The 20,361-nt window shown below is 39.0% G+C and overlaps 1 protein-coding gene across 2 annotated transcripts in view; it reads right to left on the bottom strand.

Annotated features, from left to right (window-relative positions):
- Positions 1-20,361, bottom strand: part of lrfn2b (leucine rich repeat and fibronectin type III domain containing 2b) — a 205,748-nt gene that overhangs the window by 121,688 nt on the left and 63,699 nt on the right. The gene's annotated exons all lie outside the window — the stretch shown is intronic.

The following is a 20,361-nucleotide window of genomic DNA, read 5'->3' as shown; positions in this document are numbered from 1 at the left end:
GGCTTCTCTGAGGGATCGACACAGAAGTAGAAGTCGACAGGAAACCGTGCCCCAGATGTTAGCTCAGGCCTTTATGTATGTTGACTATATTTTAGTGAGAAGCCTCCCTGTTTTCTGTTCTGCTCCTACTTTAATTTATTGACGCTGTTTGATGATGTAACACTAATTCCATCAGTACAGCTACAGTCATGTCATAATCACCATGTTAAAGACTTTTCATTTTCTAATCATTTCCATTAACTTGCACTTTTCAATTTTCTGATTGCTCTACAGTGTTAAACTGGAAGTGAAGTTTCACTATATTGCATAGATTCAATCCAATGTGCAAGCTAAAATAAACATTAGCAAAATAATGTAAATAATGTAATAAAGTTTTTAGCATAATTTGAGCTTGACCTTGATATAAATGCATTTCGTTGAATTGTGTTGATCTCAAAAGTATCACCAAATGAATGGACAATGTCAAATTAGTTGAAAATGACATCCTAAATGTGTTTCTACAATGTTTAGTTCCAAAATTAAACGCTTCTGACATTAGACCTGGGGGACAGGCGGCCATCTTGGATTCAACCTCTAACATGTCCTCAGAGGTCCTTCCACATCTAAAAATAAATCTTATGGTATGCACTAACTATGTTAGAAATGTAATGGTTTTCTCATAAAATGCATACTTTTTATAATATGAGAGCTTATCTGCTGTACTATGCTGTTAAACTAAAGCAAAATCCCGTCCTTTGCCTGGTAGGCTTTTAACATGAAACAATGAAGGAAGTGTTGAAACCATAAGCAATCGAGAAACAATAGAGAATGATAATAATTTTGTTGGGATGTCATATAAAAATGATTACCAGCTGTTAATTAACAGTTTATAGTATTAAATCATAATTAATTGTACAACACACTGGCAAACTGGTAGTACGTAACATGAAACAAAATGAGATTGAGTGTGACTCCCTCCACCCCACTAAATAAAAAACTTTTCCACTGGACAAAAAAAACAACTCCCACTAACATCTGGCTTTTGTCTTTAGTGGGAAAGGTTACAATCAGCATTCATTCCTGGAACAAATTACTCTGCAGTAGTCACAGGTATTTATCGGTGCCATTTCCGATTAATTATACGCAATTATAGCAACATGACACCCACGTGACGCCCCTTTCCGGCGTGATGCTATGATGCCTTTTCATCTCAGCCAAAAATTCAGTCCGTTTTCGTGCAAGCAGCGCTGGAACATCATTCCAAATCAGTCGGTACCGAGTTTGAATGAGAGACTGAATAAGTAACAGAAAAAATGAAGTAACCACTACATTTTACAGGCTTCCATGCTGCTTTGTACTGTTAACTAACCCTGTTTTCGGGCGTGTTCGTGACCTATAACATGACAAACTAGAAAAAAAACATAAAGGCATACACGTCTACTGGCAATGGGAAATGAGTCTATCGCCTATTTGTAGCGGGTTTTCCCGCGTTAAAAAAAAATCCATCCTACCATAGAGACAGAGCGCATGTAAGTTCCGCCCCCACCGGCGAGGAGAACAACACGACATAGTGCCTGTAGCAAGCTAAAAACAAGATACTTAAGCATGTCAAATAATTATTTAACCACCTTTGTCTACCAGAGAGGACAGACGTATCACTTATTTACTATACAAGACATCTTGATGACACCCAAGCTCCACCCTCAACCTTGGCCATCTTGCCATCAAGAGCCAGGAAGCCTTTCTGACTCAGTGAGTACAATATCATACTATCTTACTTCCCACTCGGCTAAGTGGCAATATTAGGGGCTGGTATGTATATGTCTTGAAGGGGAGTGCAAGGACGGCTGGTCTGTGTCTCAAAGTCCAGGGCTGATTTTTTTACCCCAGTCTAGCCCTGATGCCATCTAAAATCACAATGAAAATCTGAGTAACGACTATCTTACCATACCACCATTAGGACTATTAAAAGACATTGTTAAAGATCTCTCAACATCTTCAGTCTACTCACGATCGAAACAACACCGGGCACAATATTAACTGATCAGCACACTGCCAATACATGTCAATCACTACTGTTACAGCTGTCAATACTTGAGAGTAATATAGAAATACATTTGACTCACCGATAGCTAGCAGTTAGCCAAGTTTTCCTTTTAAACCACTTTTGGTTAAATTATCTTTTTTTCTAATCTTTTCCTTCTTAAGACATGATTAAGTCATCAGGTTGTGTTGTCCCATATTTTGTATACTGTAGTTAAATAATTTAATAAATGACTACTGTTGTAATCTTAAGTAACCAGTACCTGATATTTGTAGTAGAATCGGGCACAAAGACAAATGTACACACTACAAAGCAATATTTTTCTTGAGAAAAACTGCATTCAGAATATGGTGAAAATTGCAAACATTTTACTTAGACAAAGTGGAGTTTGCTTTAGGGCTTCACAATTAATCCAATAGCATTCGCAATCTTGATTTTGCCTTCCCACATTTACATGAACATGATCGACTGCAATATTCACATTAACACTTGTAGAACGTTAGTTTATTTTTTGACCTTTCCAAATGTTCTGAGCACAAGCTTACTTCCATAATACTGCCATGTTCACATTTCTGTTTTTCAATGATGCTAGCGGTGCTATAAATATATGCTCATTCTTAACACTGTAAGGTGCTTTGGTGAAATGGCTCCACCAAATTGCAAATGTGAATTGAACTGTGTGATGTGATAGTTATTACTTTGGTTATGTGGCTCCTTGCTTTCTTTATTGTTCTCACTGTAGCAATAAAGTAAAGTCTGGCATATTTTCATATCATGCCGTTTTAAATTTGATTTGAGGGTCCATGCTGAATCACAGCTGTTTGTCCTCAAGAATTGCTTTATAGTAATTGGCTTTAAAGGGTTTTAACAACATGATGCCAAACACTTGAGAAACTAAATCTACAGATGCTCCTTGTATTTTAAGAGGTTTGATCACTTTGGTTCAAACTAGGGAGGAGAAACTGACACAGAGTAACATGCAGGAAACATGTCATCTGTGTTTGTTGTAATTTACTTCTCTGCTGTTCATACCAGTGAACATATGAAGAAAAAGCTGAATATTAATGTCAGTCCAGACTACAAAAATTAACAGTGGAGGAGTGTTTCTTGATGAGAAAAAGTGGCCTTTTCAAATAAAAAATATTGTCCTCACGTTACTAGTATAAAGCATTGGATAAAGGAATGCACAAAATCCGTTTCTCAACACAATTGTGAAAACATATTAAAGAGCCCCTATAATGCTCCTTTTTAGCGTCATATTTATACTCTTGGGGCCTCCTACAACAGGTTTACATGCTCTGATGTTCAAAAAACATATTATGTTTCTCATACTGCCTATTGCTGCAGTGTCTCCACCTGAAACTGTCTGTCTGAGCTCTCTTCCTGAAAAGCCCAGTCTGCTCTGATTGGTCAGTTGGCCCACTCTGCTGTGATTGGTCAACCAAATGTCTCCACGTTCCCATATTGTATTGCACACAGATGGCAGCTTCATTTCATTTTGCCTAGAGACCCAAAAACCAACCAGTACTTCTATGCTGAATACAACCGGGCCCCTTGTTTTTTTTGTAATTTAATGAAACACATCTTTATTTAAGAATATGCACCATGTGCGCACAATATTAACTAAAATTATGAAGGTGTTCAAACTCGATTTTCTCACAGGGTCCTGGTACTGTACAAGACAGGGCGACAGGATTATGTAATACTGCAGAACCAAGGTGAGTTGTACTCCAGTGGTACTAATTCCCAAACAAGAGCCCTATAGGGATCTTTATGCTGATGCCTGGAACACAAGTATTGTGTCTGTTTTGATTAGTGAAACATGATGAACTGAGAGAGAGGAAATGATCTCATGTTTCAATTTGCAGCTTGCATTTACATTTACAAATTCTGTGAAAGGGGCCGCTGGTGTATTGATTAAAACAGATTGTGTATGAGGATGTATTCGGTCAGATCCATGTGAGACAAACAACTGAAAACCTGGTAATGTCCACTGAATGCAGCTACCTTGGCTGCACTGTGGTTCTTACACATCTTCACCGCAGCCTGTAGCCCAGTAGTCACTTACAATTTGAAGACATTTTACGCAATTTGGTCACTCCTTGCATGCTCCATCGATCCATTAGTCCCTTATTAATCCATTAGTCCCTTGCCCCGGGTATTTCTGCCCTTTTTAGTAGTGATGTGCTGTTTGATTTGTAATCCGTGGCCTTGAGGTTTACTCATGGGTCGAGTCATACAAATATGAGATCAAGTGGATATAATAAACGAATAAAGGGACAGTTTGGATATTTTGTAGTAGGGTTGTATGAGGTACTTATCCATAGTAAGTGTATTACCTACAGTTCTGTAGATGCCGGTCGGCATTCCCACAGTTTCGATAAACAGACACAGAAGTAAACCAATGTCTTGCTCTGGACAGGGACTGTGAGGAACTGTTAGAATGTAATAATTCCGTCAGCTCAGCGAAAGGTTGGTGATTGGAAAGGCAGACTAGACTGACATGGTTGGAGCGAGGGTTCATGTTGTAGTTCTGTGGTGCTGAAGAACACCACCACTTTATACAAAGTGTCCTTTCTGAATGGGTTCTCATGGTCACTGTATTATTGCTGTGACTGAAATAATAATAAGAAGGGCCAAACTTTGCTCTACATCTGCTCTCTCTCTGACAAATCAACTTTAACAGTGCTGCAAACCTTACACCAGCAGCTTCCACATATGAAATTGCTAGTGGAACAATTTGGAGCCTTCTGAACTAAAAGGCACAGATATGGGTGCCATTAAGGTTATATAGGATGTTTTATTCTGGGGGGCATTTACACATGATTAGTAGTTTAATTCAGAGGACTAAAAGATTAACAATTTTAATGATTTCATTTTTACTACTTTAAACGTCATAAGACAAAATAATATTCAAATTATTTTATTTTATTTTAACAAAAGAAATGATTAACAAGATCAAACATGCAAAACATACAATTTGTGTGTTCAGACCAGGTCCAGACATTTTTTCAATTTTCAATCATTGCGATGGTCTACACACCAACCTATGTGCATGGGTTGCCGTGGTAACGGTGTGGTAACAACGTAGCTACACTTGCCTTCCAGCACGGAAGAGCTGGCTAGCTAACCAGCCAGCTGCTATATGAAAAATGCTATATGACTAAAATGTAACTACTTTATGCTTCATCCACACACTGTCACAGTGCAGAAAAGCACATTGCGATCGCCAAATGAGTGACAATTTATTTTCTGTACTGTTTACCAGTGTAGCATTAAAGGCAAAATTAGCCAGCTAGCTAGCTAACTAGCCAGCTGCCCGCTAGCACAAAGAACTTCAGAGAGCAGATTAGAGCAGGCGTGCAGGTGTCAGATCTGTGCAGAGCACCGGAACAAAGACACATCACAGACACTATGTTACTATGAACTACGAGAGCTCAAGGGGTTCCATAATTACCCAAGTTAAAGTAAAAAAACTAAACCATAAATTCTAATTAATTCATAAAATCAATTTATTTCACAGGTATAAAGCATTCCAATTCTTAAATCAAACAAATTAGGTAAATTTTATTTATATAGCCCTATATCACAACTCACAAATTTGCCTCACGGGGCTTTACAATCTGTACAGCATAGGACACTCTGTCCTTCAGATAATAAAAAACTCTCCGAAAATTCACCCTTTAACAGTAAAGAAAATGGAAGAAGCCTCAGGAAGAGCAACTGAGGAGATGCAATAGATGTTTTGTCTATTCTAGAATGACAAAATTATAGATAGACTGTAATCATATATGAAGAATGGATACAAGAGGATGTCAGTAACTTCAAGGTGTCTAAATCTGTACATATTACTAATACGCTAGGTCCGGACAACTTTTAATTTCAAAGCGAAAATTCTTTATATAAAAATCTGGTATCACTCTTATGTGCTATAAGCTTATATACATGAAGCCCATTGCAACTAGCCCCACTTCTTAGAGTGAACTACTTCAGACACTCATGATATGTTTATGCATTTTTTTGACACATGAGCTATATTCTTTGTTATCTTCTCCAATGCAGCCTGGCTAAAACTTTGGAACTTTTCTTTCTTTTACATAAGAGTATCATACTTTTTAGGGTCATGCTGTCCCCAGTAGGGAAAACAAATAGATATAATAAACCCACATGCCAAAGACAAAATAAGGCCAGGAGGAACCAGACTGGGACAGACTTGTATAGAACAGTGTGCAGTTTTGTTAGCTTGGTCTCAAATGAAGAGCTAGAATTTGCTATCCATCTGCCAATTAGCCAGTCTGCATGCCTAAAGGAAACACAATATATATCCATTATGTTTGCTCACATGAGGCAGCAGACCTCACAGAGTTGTCTCCCTAGCAATTCATTACTGCGATACGCAATCCTTCCCTTGGGGCAGAGCCAACACTATTACCCTGGACACACACACCGTATCTTACTCCCATGCTGATATCACAATCTGTGAAACTCAAGGAGAGCTAGCGGTCTTTCACACGCACCCTCCTCCTTCACTGATAAGTTCCTATTACACCAATGTAATTCTTGCACGTCTTATCAAGACCCCCCTCGCCTACATGTGGACATACACAGCCTTCAAGCCAGTACTGTAGCGCACACTCACCACATTCTCTCCTCATCATGCCCTCATTTGCTTTCTTCTAATATTCCATTATACCCACTGCTATTTCTGTATTGCTCTCTCTCTCCCCCAAACGGTCGTGTCAGATGGTTGGCTACCAAGAGACAGGTTCTGCCTGAGGTTTCTGCCTGTTAAAAGGAAGTTTTTCCTTGCCACTGTCGCACCAAATGCTTGCTTTTGGGGGGAATTGTTTGGGTCTCTGTAATTTATAGTGTGGTCTAGACCTACTCTATCTGTAAAGAATCCTGAGATAACTTCTGTTATGATTTGATACTATAACATTTTATTGAATTCCACTGTACCCATAATATTTGTTGTCCATTTACTTGACCAAGCATCACAACAGTTCCACATTATATTTATGCTGGCTAAATTATCCAATTGGACCACAAAATTACTGTGGGTCAACTGCCATGCAGGTAATTATCTAAAAAGTCTGAAGCCTTTAGGACAGGGGTCATCAACAACATTTTTCCAAGGGCCAGAATTTTTCTAAGCAGACACTCCAGGGGCCGGACTTCCAAATAAAGAAAATTAAATGTATTCATACCTAACACGCCTATTCTTGTTCGATATATTCACTTTCTTATTGAATTAATGCATGTATTAGTGTGAGTAAACTCCTAAAAAACATGGTAACTCCATAATGATAACTCTTTAACTAGAAAATCATCTCAGACTAGGAGGCAGTTCACTGAGGAGTGATGATTAAAGTATGTGAATATGGAAACGTCGTTGTAGTATGCAGTGTCCTGATTGGTGGAAAATGCTTGCAGAAAGAAATGCCCTAAGCTTTAATGATGAATGGATTGATAAACAGGCCACGCATTCGTCTTGAATGCTTCATTTGCAATGAAACGATGCTGCTGCAAAATAATACAACCAGCATCATTATCAAGAATGAAGAACGCGAACATAACGATCCTGTCATTCACATGCATATTAAGTAGCCACATGCATATGTTTTGGTCTTATAATGCATCCATAGATTTACTGCTCCAGCGCAGAGGATGGTTTGTTCAGCCAGCAGTTAAGTTTACAAGAATTTGTTAGACTACAAACCGACAGCTTTTGTTTTGGCTAGTTTGTAAAAATTTGCTATTTGCAGAGTAGAGCTGTGTTTGCGTAAAACAGCGTGGTGGACAAGAGTGGACTGTGCAGACAGAGCAGATTGAAATATTGCTTCCAACATGTTTATGCCTGTACACAGGTGAGTGGGTAGGCTCTTGATAAGTGTTGATTTTTTACCCACAAAGGTTTTATTGTAGCCTACTTACAGTAACGAGCCTAGCATTAGTTCATGTGAGACAGCGGTAATCCTCTCTGTATCATTCCCAGTCAGGTAGTGTGTGTTGTAGAGCACAGGCAGCTGTTCAGAATCCCGGCATGTGAATAGAGATGCAAATACAGGGGGCTGGGTTTGTGCTCTACCTGTGTAATGTTACCTGCTGTAAATGCTTGAAATGCTAAATACCAGAACGCATTTTTCATGATTAATCTGCGGGCCGGACTGAAAGCTTTGGTGGGCCGGATGTGGCCCGCGGGCCGCCAGTTGACGATGGCTGCTTTAGGATATAACTCTAGAGACTCTGAAGGGACTGCATGATGAGCCCTTGCTCAATGTTATGTTATAATTATTTTAGCCTTTGGTCTAAAGTTCAGGTGCTTATTGTAACTGTATGGTACACCATTACTGAGCCAGTGCTGGGTGAGGTCGGCTTTGCTACCAAGCAGCATGTTTGCACATAACCATAACACATTACACATGCATATTTGTTATGTCCAGGTTTGTAGTTCTCAAGATCAGTCTTGGTCTCGAGACTGGTCTCAAGACCACTTTTTGAAGGTCTCGGTCTCGTCTCGCAATCTACCGCATTTTTACTCTGTCTTTTCTCGGTCTCAGATAAAGAGGACTCTCTTTAGCAGCAGCAGTGTGTAAATTCTGCACTGTAACGCTGACAGAGACAGCCGGGACCCCTTCACATTTTTATCGGCGCTTAGAAAGGAAACATAAACAAAGGTAAGCTGTGTAAGTGTAAGTGATGCTAATCACTCTAATAATCTCTTTAGAAGTCTCTTCACCCCTCACTCAAGGTGATTTAGCAAATTGTTGTTAGCTAGTTGTGTATATACTATGTTTTTCAGGGATCTAGTTTGGGTTAGGGTTAGTGTGGGACTCGGACTGGTCTGGTCTTGGTCTTGACTTGGTCTTGCCCTGCTTTGGTCTTGGTCTTGACTTGGTCCCAACCCCTCAAAAGTCTTGGTCTTGTCTCGGTCACAAATCGCGATGGTCTTTGTGATGACTAGGTCATGGTTTAGGTGGTCTTGATTACAACACTGGTTGTGTGCCCATTTGACACTCTCTTTTGTTTTTTTATATAGTTGTGATATTACATTGGGTAGACTATTGGGTTTAGGAAGAAGAAGAAGCACTTTATTAATCCCTCATTGGGGAAATTAAATTTTTACACTTGTTGTTATTCATTACACACATAAGCCCGAAATACCCAAACCAAGTCCCTAAAGACTGAGCTACTGTTGCCCCCAATAACTCCTGGCTGCGTATTGCTGTTTGGCTGCAGTGAGTGTAAGCAAAACAAAATCGTTATACAAGTAGATTTGTGAGTCAAATCCACAGCTGCAATATAGAGAAAGTCAGTGTTTGGGCTGCAATGAATAATTTGGACAGGGTTGTTTATTCAGTTAAATTTGCTGCAGCACATAGAGATTGGAGGTCCCGGTACGCTGATGCTTATGGAGATGTATGGGTAAGTTTCCCCTGGGATATACCTGCTCAGGCAGCACAATCTCTTCTAAAGCAATGACTCTTTTTTTTCTCTGTTCACTGCTGAATCTTAATCACTGTCACTGAAATATAAACCAAGCGCTAAAAGATTCTGATGGCCTTGCAAGAAAACAACATACACCATATATATTTCCATTTGTTTTTGAAAAGCGAGTATAGGATTCAAAATCCTGTATTTAAGACAAGACTCAGGGCCATGGGAGTTACTACCAGGGCTACTTTGAATGTCTATGGACTAAGTTAACTGTTCTTTTAGATTCGCTGAAACATGAAATATACTCATTCATATTCATTACTAAACAAGTTGGCGGCATCATTGAGGATACATGATGTTTAGAAAAGTTCTCAGCAGCCTAGACTAGACAGTGAGCAAGGTTCAAAACATCAGTGCCCTCAATATGTTTTGAAGATAAACTACACCAAAGAATTTTTTAAGTAGTAAACTTGTTTTATGATTCATCACAATATAGATAATACAATACCTGCTAAAATAAATGTATCACCCTATCTTGTATGTATTTCATTCCTTAAAAAATAAAAAAAAATTAAATAGGTAAAAATTCAACAAGGTTTAACTTAGGCAATAATCACCTACAAATAATCTTCGGTAACACTTTATTTGAAGTGGTATGCATTAGACTGACTAAACACTGAGTCTTTTATGACTGTTGTCATTAAGTGTCATTCGGTAAATTTTGTCACTTTTAATGCAAAGTTAGCATTGTTTGTGATGATTGTTTTATGACAATTTGACATTAAGCAAGACACTATAACCTGTCAATGTCTGTGTTATGACATCTTACCAGACAACAAAACCTGTCATTAATATGTCATGGCGGGCCTAATAATCAAACTTCAAGAAACTATTTAGCTTAACATTACATTGAACTCTCATTAAGTGTTTGGTTTTTACATTGGCTGACATGAGACCATTATAATTGTGTCATGAATATTTTCCTTGACCTCAAGTAAAGTGAAACAATGTGAACTTGCCATAAAAATGACATGAAGTTTGATTAGAGTGTTGAATGCTTTCATAACAGTGTCATGACCCCTTGACCTTAAGTGAAGTTGAACCATTTGGCATTATCATTAAGATGTCAAAGTATAAAGTTAAATAAAAAGTTGAAAGAGCAGTTTGACGACAGTGAATGCAGTACCGAGGTGATTTAATGGGTTTTGGACAGATGACGTTAGCTTTAGGCTAACTTTACTTGATGCTAAAGTAACCGCTAACTGTGGTTAGCTGCCATTAGCTAGTTAGCTCTGTTAGCTGTACAGCTGACTCAGCTCCATGGTGCACCCTTAAAGAAAACCATCTCTGTAGTGTATTCCTTGTCATAAAACTGGCCTCCCCTTCACCAAAAGCCCTGTCAACCATTAATGGCGAGCAAATTTGTGTTTTCTAAGGATGGCGAAGACATGTCCCGCCCTACTCTGCCTTAATCTGCAACGGAGAGGAAAACATTTAAATATTGACGGCTGATAGAGATTGTGGCTATATCTGGTTGGTTTAACTAAAAGAGTAAACACCCATAATCAGCTGAAAAGGGGAAGCAGGAGAAGAGGGAGATAATGGAGGGGAATGTGAATAAGTGGGTAACATAAGATAGTCTTCCTGGCTGAACTTACGCTAAGCTTCATGACACATTAGATGCAGCAAAGGCACAGTGAGTGCATGCAAATATCCTGTAAATTATTAATATGTTCTTGTGTGGAAAAAAGTGCCTTTGTAATCAGAATCCGCAGTGGACATCAGAGAATAGTAGTTGGTTTTAAAGTCCACAGTGGTGCCTTTGATCAAAGAACTGAAAGGTGCTGACCTACACTCTGTTAATACTCCCCACATCCTCTTTAATATGAGAGCTGCGACTGGAAGACACCCAGCAGGTACAGTATGCAGCACAGTATGTAGGTGTAGACACTCCCAAAGCAGCATGGAGAACCTTCACATCTCTCTTTAGTGTCATCAGGCTGGACGCTCTGCGGCTGCAGCCCGTAACAAGACTGTATGTTCCCTGTTGTGTTCTTATACTAAACACATTACTTGCCGTCTCAGGAATATGAATGGCAAACAAATGTATTAGCTACCCTTGAATAGTTTTCCCCGTGTTCACAGTCTGTGAACACTGTAGTAGTCCTAATCAGTGGTGTGAAGCCAGAATAGGAGTACATTATCTGCACAGCAACAGCAACAAGAAATACAAAAGAAAGCTGAGGGATGGACAAAGCTTCTCTTTTTCGAACAGAGTTTTCACTAAGCCTGGTGTCAGAACCTACCCCTTATAATTCATACCATTCTGGTGTTGTGCTGATTGACTGCTGTGTTCTCCGGTTGGAAAAAACAACTGAGCCAATCAAAGCTTTTACAGTTACAACTGTAAAACAAATATCAACTCTTGACAGATTTCTTTGATCGACATGACAAACAAAGAGTTAACTGCTTCTAGCAACCACTGCTGCTAATTGTCCACTGAAAATGAAGTAAACTCTGCAGATACATCAATCACTAGGCTACTGGGTGGTTAGAGCAAAATATCTAACAAGAAACGGATGACTTCAACACAATGTCAAACTGAAAACAAAAGAGATTTAGTCTGCTTATTAGCTTATTTTTCAGTTTAGTCTTTTTATGATGGTTGTGCTGTAATTCATAAACTAGAAGTATGCAGCATTTATTATGTATACTATAGGCTTATAAGATAATGTTTAATTCAGGTCTATCACATATTGTCAAGCTCCCACTTGGCTATATATACTCAATACTCAATATCAACAATATCAATTTAGTTGATAAAGTTAACAACAAAAGTAGCTATAGGCTATTTATATGTTGTGATTATACGGAAAGCAGTAACCCTCTTGGATTAATGTGTGAACACCGAAGTCTGTTCTTATTCTTCCAATATTGTGCGAATGCAGCATACATATGGACTGGGAACCATAAGGAATAAATGTTAAAGGCTAAACACATTAACCATTCTTCATGTTAGCCTAAATATCTTTCAAATCTAGCTAGCACCTAGTCGCCATTAGAAGAAGTGCAGCTTAAAGGGGAACTATGCCAAAATTCATACCTGTTATTCCTATGGTCAAAGACAGTCTAAAAATATTAGTTAACATGAAAATCTCTCTCAGAAATCCAAAAACTAGAGTGCTAAAGCTCAAATGTGTGATGACAGCAAATATATAGTGTGGAACTGCATAGACAATGGATTGGGACAGATGTTATAGATGACACTGAATTAATGTTCTGAGTATATGGGTAAATGTCTGTTTCCCAACTGAAAACACTACAATAGAATAAAGCTCATATGGGTATAAAAAAGAAAAACATTATCCCATTCATTGTCACTGGAGCAGCTCCAGACTACTTGATGATATCACAAGTTCTTACTTCTCTGGTTTCTGGCTTTAAGACAGAGTAGGTTATGTTCTCAAGTATTGATTGAAATGTCCTACACCATGGAAAAAAGATACTGGGATTCTTATGGGGAGCACAGTCCACATTTGTGTCATTCATTTCTTAGTTCTTTTGGCTTCTTCTTTTCACTGGATTAGAAAGCCCGCTTAAAAGCCAGAAAATGTACAACCTGCTAAGTAATTGAATCATTAGTATTGATCAATAATCCTATTACCACGCTCTCTCTCCCTTCTTGATAAACAATGGTCATTTTGCAATACAAGGCAGTAAAAGGAGTACAAATAGGAGTACAATGTAACAGAGAGGGTTTAGCCTGTTTGTCTCTATGCAGCACCCTGACTTGGAGCAGTCAGCATGCTGTGCTTTGGGATTGTGGGTCAGCTGCAACAGAAAACAATTTAGCTGAAAGACACAGTAGCCAGGTACTGTATCTGTTCTCTCACCGTGGGGGGGAAGGGAACGTGTTTTAAATAAGGCCCTCTGTCAGAGTGACACCTACACTGCCACAGGCTACAGAGACTATTGACGGTGCTGCTTGCGACCAGCGACAATCAGAGGAAGTCAACTGAGAAGCTTGATTTGGACACAGTAGAGTACACATTAAATGTTGACCAAGGCAAGAATCCTGATCCGAGTGAAGCCCTTCTCTAACTAAAACGTTTTATTTTATCCTCTCAAAGTAATAATCTCCAGGTTTTTTGATAACGGAATGCACTTTGCTGCTCTCTGAATCCTCTATTTTGTTTACAGAGGCAAAATCATTTGAGTACTTTTAGTGTGTATTATAACAGAATGATGACCCCATTCTGACAGCAGTTTTAGTCTGCCTTCTCAAGAACATCAAATGTCCATTTCAAGGTTTCAGAATCTATCAACTGCTGAACGAGAGTTGGGGGTTTGGGAATGTTATTTTCTAGGGGTGTTACGATTTTGATTCTAAATCGATAACCAGTAATAATAAACCAGTATTTGTTTTTCTCTCCACTGACATTCATTTGCACCATAGACTGTATATATTAATGGACAGAGCATGTGTGACGTCACCCATTGGTTTGTGGAGATCAGTTATCCGTCGTCGAGTTTGCGTTTATGGGCGCAGCCATCCTGGTTGCGGATGTGACGTTTTTAGACGAGAGGGCGGAGAGAGGGAGGAGCCATAGACTGTTGGGCGGTGTCTGACTGTTTTTTTTTTTTGGAGTTGGCAACACTGTTCAACACGTTCACTGGCAATCTGGATGCAACTGCTGGTGAAAGCTAGTATACATAATTCGAGGTAAGATATAGCTTCGCTAGGTTTTAAAATGTATCTGAAGTTACCATGTAACGTTAGCTAGCCACTTATGGTAAAACATGCTAACGTAAATTTTCTGCAAATCGAAGTTTACATTGTCCTAATTTAAACGTAGTATCAGCGAAATGCAAAACGGGGATTGTCAATGCTTATCATTATCTAACGCTAAGTATTAGCAGATGTATAACCAAGTTTCTTATAACGTTTGGTTAACTGTAACAACCATAATGCACTGATAATGTCTTGCTACTGTTTGCTCCATCAGTCTATGGTTGGCGCATTTAGCCTTTACATGCTTTTAAGAGCTAACGTTAGCAGAAATAAGCTTATTTAACTAAATTAAAGTTACACTAAAGAACAATAGACTGGTGTTGATTCATCTGTATTCTCCCCCGATAATTAATGAAGTACAGTTACATGCTAGTGTGCATATATATTTAACTATGAGGGGCTCAAATGGAAATTGATGACTCTCTTTCTTTCACAAATAGGAGTGTGGAGAGCCACGATGGCATGTGCACCCACCCAATACCTCAGAAGTAAGTCCAGCTTCTCTGGCATCACCCAGAGATGCAGGTGGAGGGCTGTTAACAATCCGGGGAAGATCGACAAGGCTCGCAGGTTTTTTTTTCTTTTTCCACTGTGCATTACAGACAACCAAAAGACTGTCACACTATGCTCACTGTAATTGTAAAGGCAGCTTTTATTTCTTTACCCAGGCATTTGGACTTGACTGAACAGAGTGCTGCACAAGTGCTTTAAGCTTTTTATGTTAAGCTATATTTTTATATTGTGGTTTGTAATGTCAACCATTTCTACTGTAATTAAAGTGCCCATATTATGAAAAAAACACTTTTTCTGGGATTTGGGGTGTTATGTTGTGTCTCTGGTGCTTCCAAACACATACAAACTTTGAAAAAAATCCATCCATGCTGTTTTGAGTGAGATACAGTTTCTGAATGTGTCCTGCCTTCAGTCTCTGGGTGAGCTGTTCAAAATCGGCACGGCTTGTGACGTCACAAGCCGAAACGAGCAGGCTAACCGCAACCATTAGCTCGTAGCATGCTAATGCTAACGCTAGCATGCTAACGCTAGCATGCTACCTCGTTCTCAATAGCAATGCACTGCTACAACACACACAAGTTCACCATAATCTACAAAAGAACTACTTACATGTGCGCCCTCATTTAGAAGTCTCCCAGCTAATCCTGCCTTGTAACTGACCGAAGTTGTAGAAACAGCCTCTTTTACTGTCTATGGAGCTAGCTAGCTGACATGATCTACATCTGAGCTACTGGGCATGTGCAAGTGCAATCAAAGATAGTACAGAAGAAGAAGAAGAAAAGAGGTCTCACTCTGTAGCTAAAACAGAGACCAGGTGAAAAGAGGATCTGCAGCAGTGAGAGAGAGCGGTGCAGTACAACAAAAATATGGTGTTTTTTGAAAATTAAACCATGTAATCCTATTCTGGTACAACCTTAAAATACAATATGAACCTGAAAATGAGCATAATATGGCTGCTTTAACAATGTGGCACCAGTGATTCAACTACCTCTTTTTATTATGCATACATGTCTTGTGACAGTTAAGTTTGCCTTTACCTTGACCTACAGCAGTGTTTTATGTGTGGAATTTACACTGGATTGTAAAAGGTGAACTACATTTTTTAATTCATCAATTTAACATAATCTTAAAAATATTGCCAGTGTTATTTGTGGTTTATGTAGTTTTTGAAGTTAATGCCATTTAATCAACATAAATATGATTTCTTAAATGTTACCATACATGAATGTTGACAAAGAAGGATCAGGGAAATGTAGTTTGTGCTTTTCTTGTGTGTCTTTATGTACTTGTCAATTTTAATCACCATGAAAACACTAAACCAAAATCCTTTTAGATTAATTTATAGACATATTTATTTTGACATACACAGTCAAGTGTTTAGTAGGTAATTGAAAATGCACTAGGTGCTGTTTAATCTGTGTAGGGTTATTGCAAATTGCAAAAGTATTATCACAAATTGTTGGTTGATTGTGGTAGATGAGAGGCAGTTGGAACACAGACTCCCACACTCTAGATTCCTCTCCTGCAATAAGAGACAGACAGAGAGAGGGAGGGAGGAGAGACAGAGAAGCTACCTAGGAGCAGCAGGCCTAACAGTAACACAAGAGGACACATCTATTACAGGACTCACATTTTGAACCTCTAAATACCAATGACTGCTAAAGTGCTAAAAGTTGGTCTGTCCTTTCAGCAGAAGAAGCTGAACCAAAAATGATTTTCTGGCATTGTTATAATCTGAACACATTTGAGAACTTCGGATGTGGTCAATGAAATCTGTTTTCCACAACAAGATGACTGGCACCAAATACGCTGCTTTATACACCAGGTCTTCCTTCTGTAGGCTCTGGTCATTCAGTTTTCAGGGTGGATACCTTTGTAAAAGACAAACATGTAGTTAAGGCATGGTAGATCACAATGAATTATATTAATATATGAGCTTGTACATAAAGGTATGCTTCAGTTGAGGACATGCAGTATTAAGTAAACATACTCCTACATGTTAAATTTATCTTAGACAATGTGTATTGTACGCAACACTTTTTTAGTGATATGTACATTTTAGTAATAAACAGAATTTGTAAATATAGATTGTAACATGTATGTGACTCATCTTAAAACAGATTAATGTGCTGACAGAAGGTCTTCAAATAGATTAGCAGACACAACTACAGTAAGTGGAAGAAAGACATCAGTGTAACAGCATCAACAACAGTGGTTAATAACTCCTGCAACAGCATGCTTGTTAGGTACATTAACAATCTGAAATAATGTATTTAGAATTTTGAGAAAAGATTTTTGGAGTATATTGAACCTGGTGCTTTATACAATACATTTGGCTGCAGAACTGAAGATTTTTCAAGATAGAACACTTATGTAACTTTACAGTAATATATATATATATTTTTTCATGTGGGACATTTTATCGCAAAAACGGATATTCTGGCCCACTGCCCCGTCTGTCGGCGCGCTCCAGCGCGGCTTTGTCCAAGGTGAGGGTGACGGTGATGCTGTGTGGGTGTCTGTGCCTGTCCTTCGGGCGCCTCCGGGTAACGTTGCCCAACTCTCGGGCGGGGTACATATATTTCAGTATATTCAAGTTAAAGCAGTCTCTGCTTGTCCCGTGCGAATGCGCCACACGAAACTAACTAAACGAAACTTTCTAAATCACACGCGGTCTCAAAATGATTCTAATCCCGTGCGAATAGGGTTTATATGAATTTGCACTATAACGTTAGCTATATCAGGCTTTGACTTTAAGCTAACATTACCATTATATGCGGATCGATTAGCAATAACATCACATATGGTTAAAAACAGATCACCGGCGAGACCGTTGTGCATACCTACTGTATACGACTGTAACGTTAAATATATATATTTTAATCCGTTTATACGGTCTGGTCTGCATAACGTTATTAGTTAGCCCGCTAGCTTGGTTAGCAAGGTGCAATCTAGCTAGCTAACTGATATTAATTGGGATGCTAACGTTGGCTAACGAAAAACAGTATTAAAACAAAATGTAACGTTACTTACCAGAAAAACTGAACTGCCGACTCCTTTGAGTGTCTTGTCGTACAACCGAACGTTGAACAAGACATTATTAGGCGACCAACTGTCACAGTCACGAAGACGAAAGCTGGTCAACCCCCAAAATAAAGTTTACGTGCCATGGATAAACTTTGCTAAACCTCTGTCATGATTGACAAGCCGCGAACTGTCAATCACATCATAGCCACGCCCTAAAACACCCCCTGCTTTATCGCCGATTTTAAAATCAACGAGACCATAATTCAAAAAATGAACATCATTCTGTGTTGCAGAAGACTTAAAACTAGCGATTGAGACCATAAACTCTTAATTGAAATGTTTACTGAGGTAATAAATCAAGTGAGAAGTGGGTCATTTCGCCATACACTTCTATAGAAACCGACCTCCTTTTTGCAACCGCACGTGTCGCCTCCTGCTGGAATTCAGATAGAATGCAGGTTTAAGGCACTTCCGCATTTGCCGCATTTTGCTGAACCGGATGCGCTGTCCACTAATATATACAGTCTATGATTTGCACACGTCCAAAGAAAACAACTCACACATAGTTGACAGTGTAACGGCTGGTAGCATGCAGCTAAAGACACGGTTTAAAGTTAGCTTACCAGTAGCCTCAGTGTTTTCCCTCAGTGTTCATCTGCACTCTGTAAACCATGAGAGCAGAGGACATTAATGATCGTTTTACGTTTTTGCAGCAGCACTCACCAATCTGTGGTGTCAGTGCAGACCGATAATGGGAAAATTCTGAGAGTGCAGCTGAACTTTTCCAGACACCATGGCCAATGGCCTCAGAGATGAGGGAGAAACAACAAAACTGGTGCATTCAGGGGCACCGCGTAAACTCTGAGAAACTCAAACTGTTGTTGTAAAGTACCCTTCTGTCTTTTAGTGGGTCCTTTTTGTTGTACAACAGTTTGAAGAAAACATTTAATTGAAAATTGAATCAAATCATTGATTTGGAGAAGTGTGACACCCCTATTACTTTTTGAGCCAGTATTCAATTGAAACCTTGTCTAAAAAAATAGCCTGGCCTGTTACTAACAAAGGCCGGATTAAAAAAGATTGAGGGGTGGTTGGTATTATCTACTATAATTACTTAATACTTCATCATCTGTCGCAAACTTAGCTCAAATTTTGCAACACACACACACACACACACACACACACACACACACATACACACACACACACACATTTCAAAAGCCAAATTACTTAAAAATAACAAGATAGAGATATAGAAAGAGTCAGTATATGTGTTAGTGTTGTAACCTATGTAAACCTAAATGAAACTACAAAGATAGGGATTGCCATGATGAGATGTTGAGGCTGCCCAGCAAGATAGAACCAGGCTACTGAAAGAAGAAGACAGCTGAGCAGCACAGGAAGCCAGATGGCTGTCACAAGAGTCATGGCACTCATTTTTTTCTCTGTAACAGAAATTCTGTTTTTTTTTCAGTCACTTCTACTTTGATGTTTTTTTGATCATTCAAACTGCTTGGAAAATAAGATGTCGTTTGAGATGCTGAAAGGATTTCAGTGTGAAATGTCTGATAGACATGCTGAGTTTCTCGACTGGGAATGACTACTCAAAACTATTCATTCAAAAGAATGTGAACTATTGAATCATCATTTTGAATCATGAATCATAAAATGACACATTTAGCGGCAAAGGTCAAAGTTAGTTAATTTCCTTCTATTGAGCTGCATCACAAATCAGTTCTCCCATTTGTACTGTATATTAGCACTGAAGAGTGAAGCGTTACTGGGACCCCCTCTGACTGTATGGCCCAGCATTCCATGTCATTGTGCTCATGAATACAATAAACACTCCATGAAACTTGGCAAAGAAAACCTTTTTGATGTTTGTAGAGGGTATAAATAATGGATTTGTGACTTGTTGTGTGTCACAGGATGGGTTCTGGGCGCTCTGCTGAAACAGGCAGTGATCTCAGCGGGTCCTCCTCCACTTGTCTCTGAAAGCTGTCAGATGATCAGGGAGCATGCACAGCGGCACTTTGGCAGGGATAAACAACACAAAGCAGCTCAATGGGCTTCTGGCTATCAACCAAATTCAATATCACTGTCACAAACATAAATGTCCTGTTCCTCTGCTCTGCATCAGTTTTTTCATGGTACACAAACTATATATTCATAAATTAGTTTAAAGAAATTTGGAAACTCTCTAAAGATCGTTGAGAAATCAAACCCTGAGTTCTTACAGTTTAACATTGTTGGATCCTAACCATGTGGACTCTCTAAACAATGAGAAAACTCTGCTAGTAACTGAACCTGTGCCTCCTAAATCCAAACAAGTCTCTAGCAACAAATAATGTAACTGTCTGAGATTTTCCTCTATGCCTTCTTGCCAAAGCACCAACAATGTCACCACAAGTCCATAAAACAAGGTTTAGTTGGCTCTAGTTGGGCTGACGTGGCCTCAATCCGCTGCATAGCTGGCTGCCGACTTAGATCATGGTCGTCTCGGCCTGTAAGAGCTTCTTCTTCATCAGGTCTGGCTAAAGCCTCACACACACTGCCCATCATTGGCATG

This window comes from Sander lucioperca, chromosome 19, assembly GCF_008315115.2.
Source record: "Sander lucioperca isolate FBNREF2018 chromosome 19, SLUC_FBN_1.2, whole genome shotgun sequence".
Lineage (NCBI taxonomy): Eukaryota > Metazoa > Chordata > Actinopteri > Perciformes > Percidae > Sander > Sander lucioperca.
This window is presented reverse-complemented; position numbering and strand designations above follow the sequence as displayed.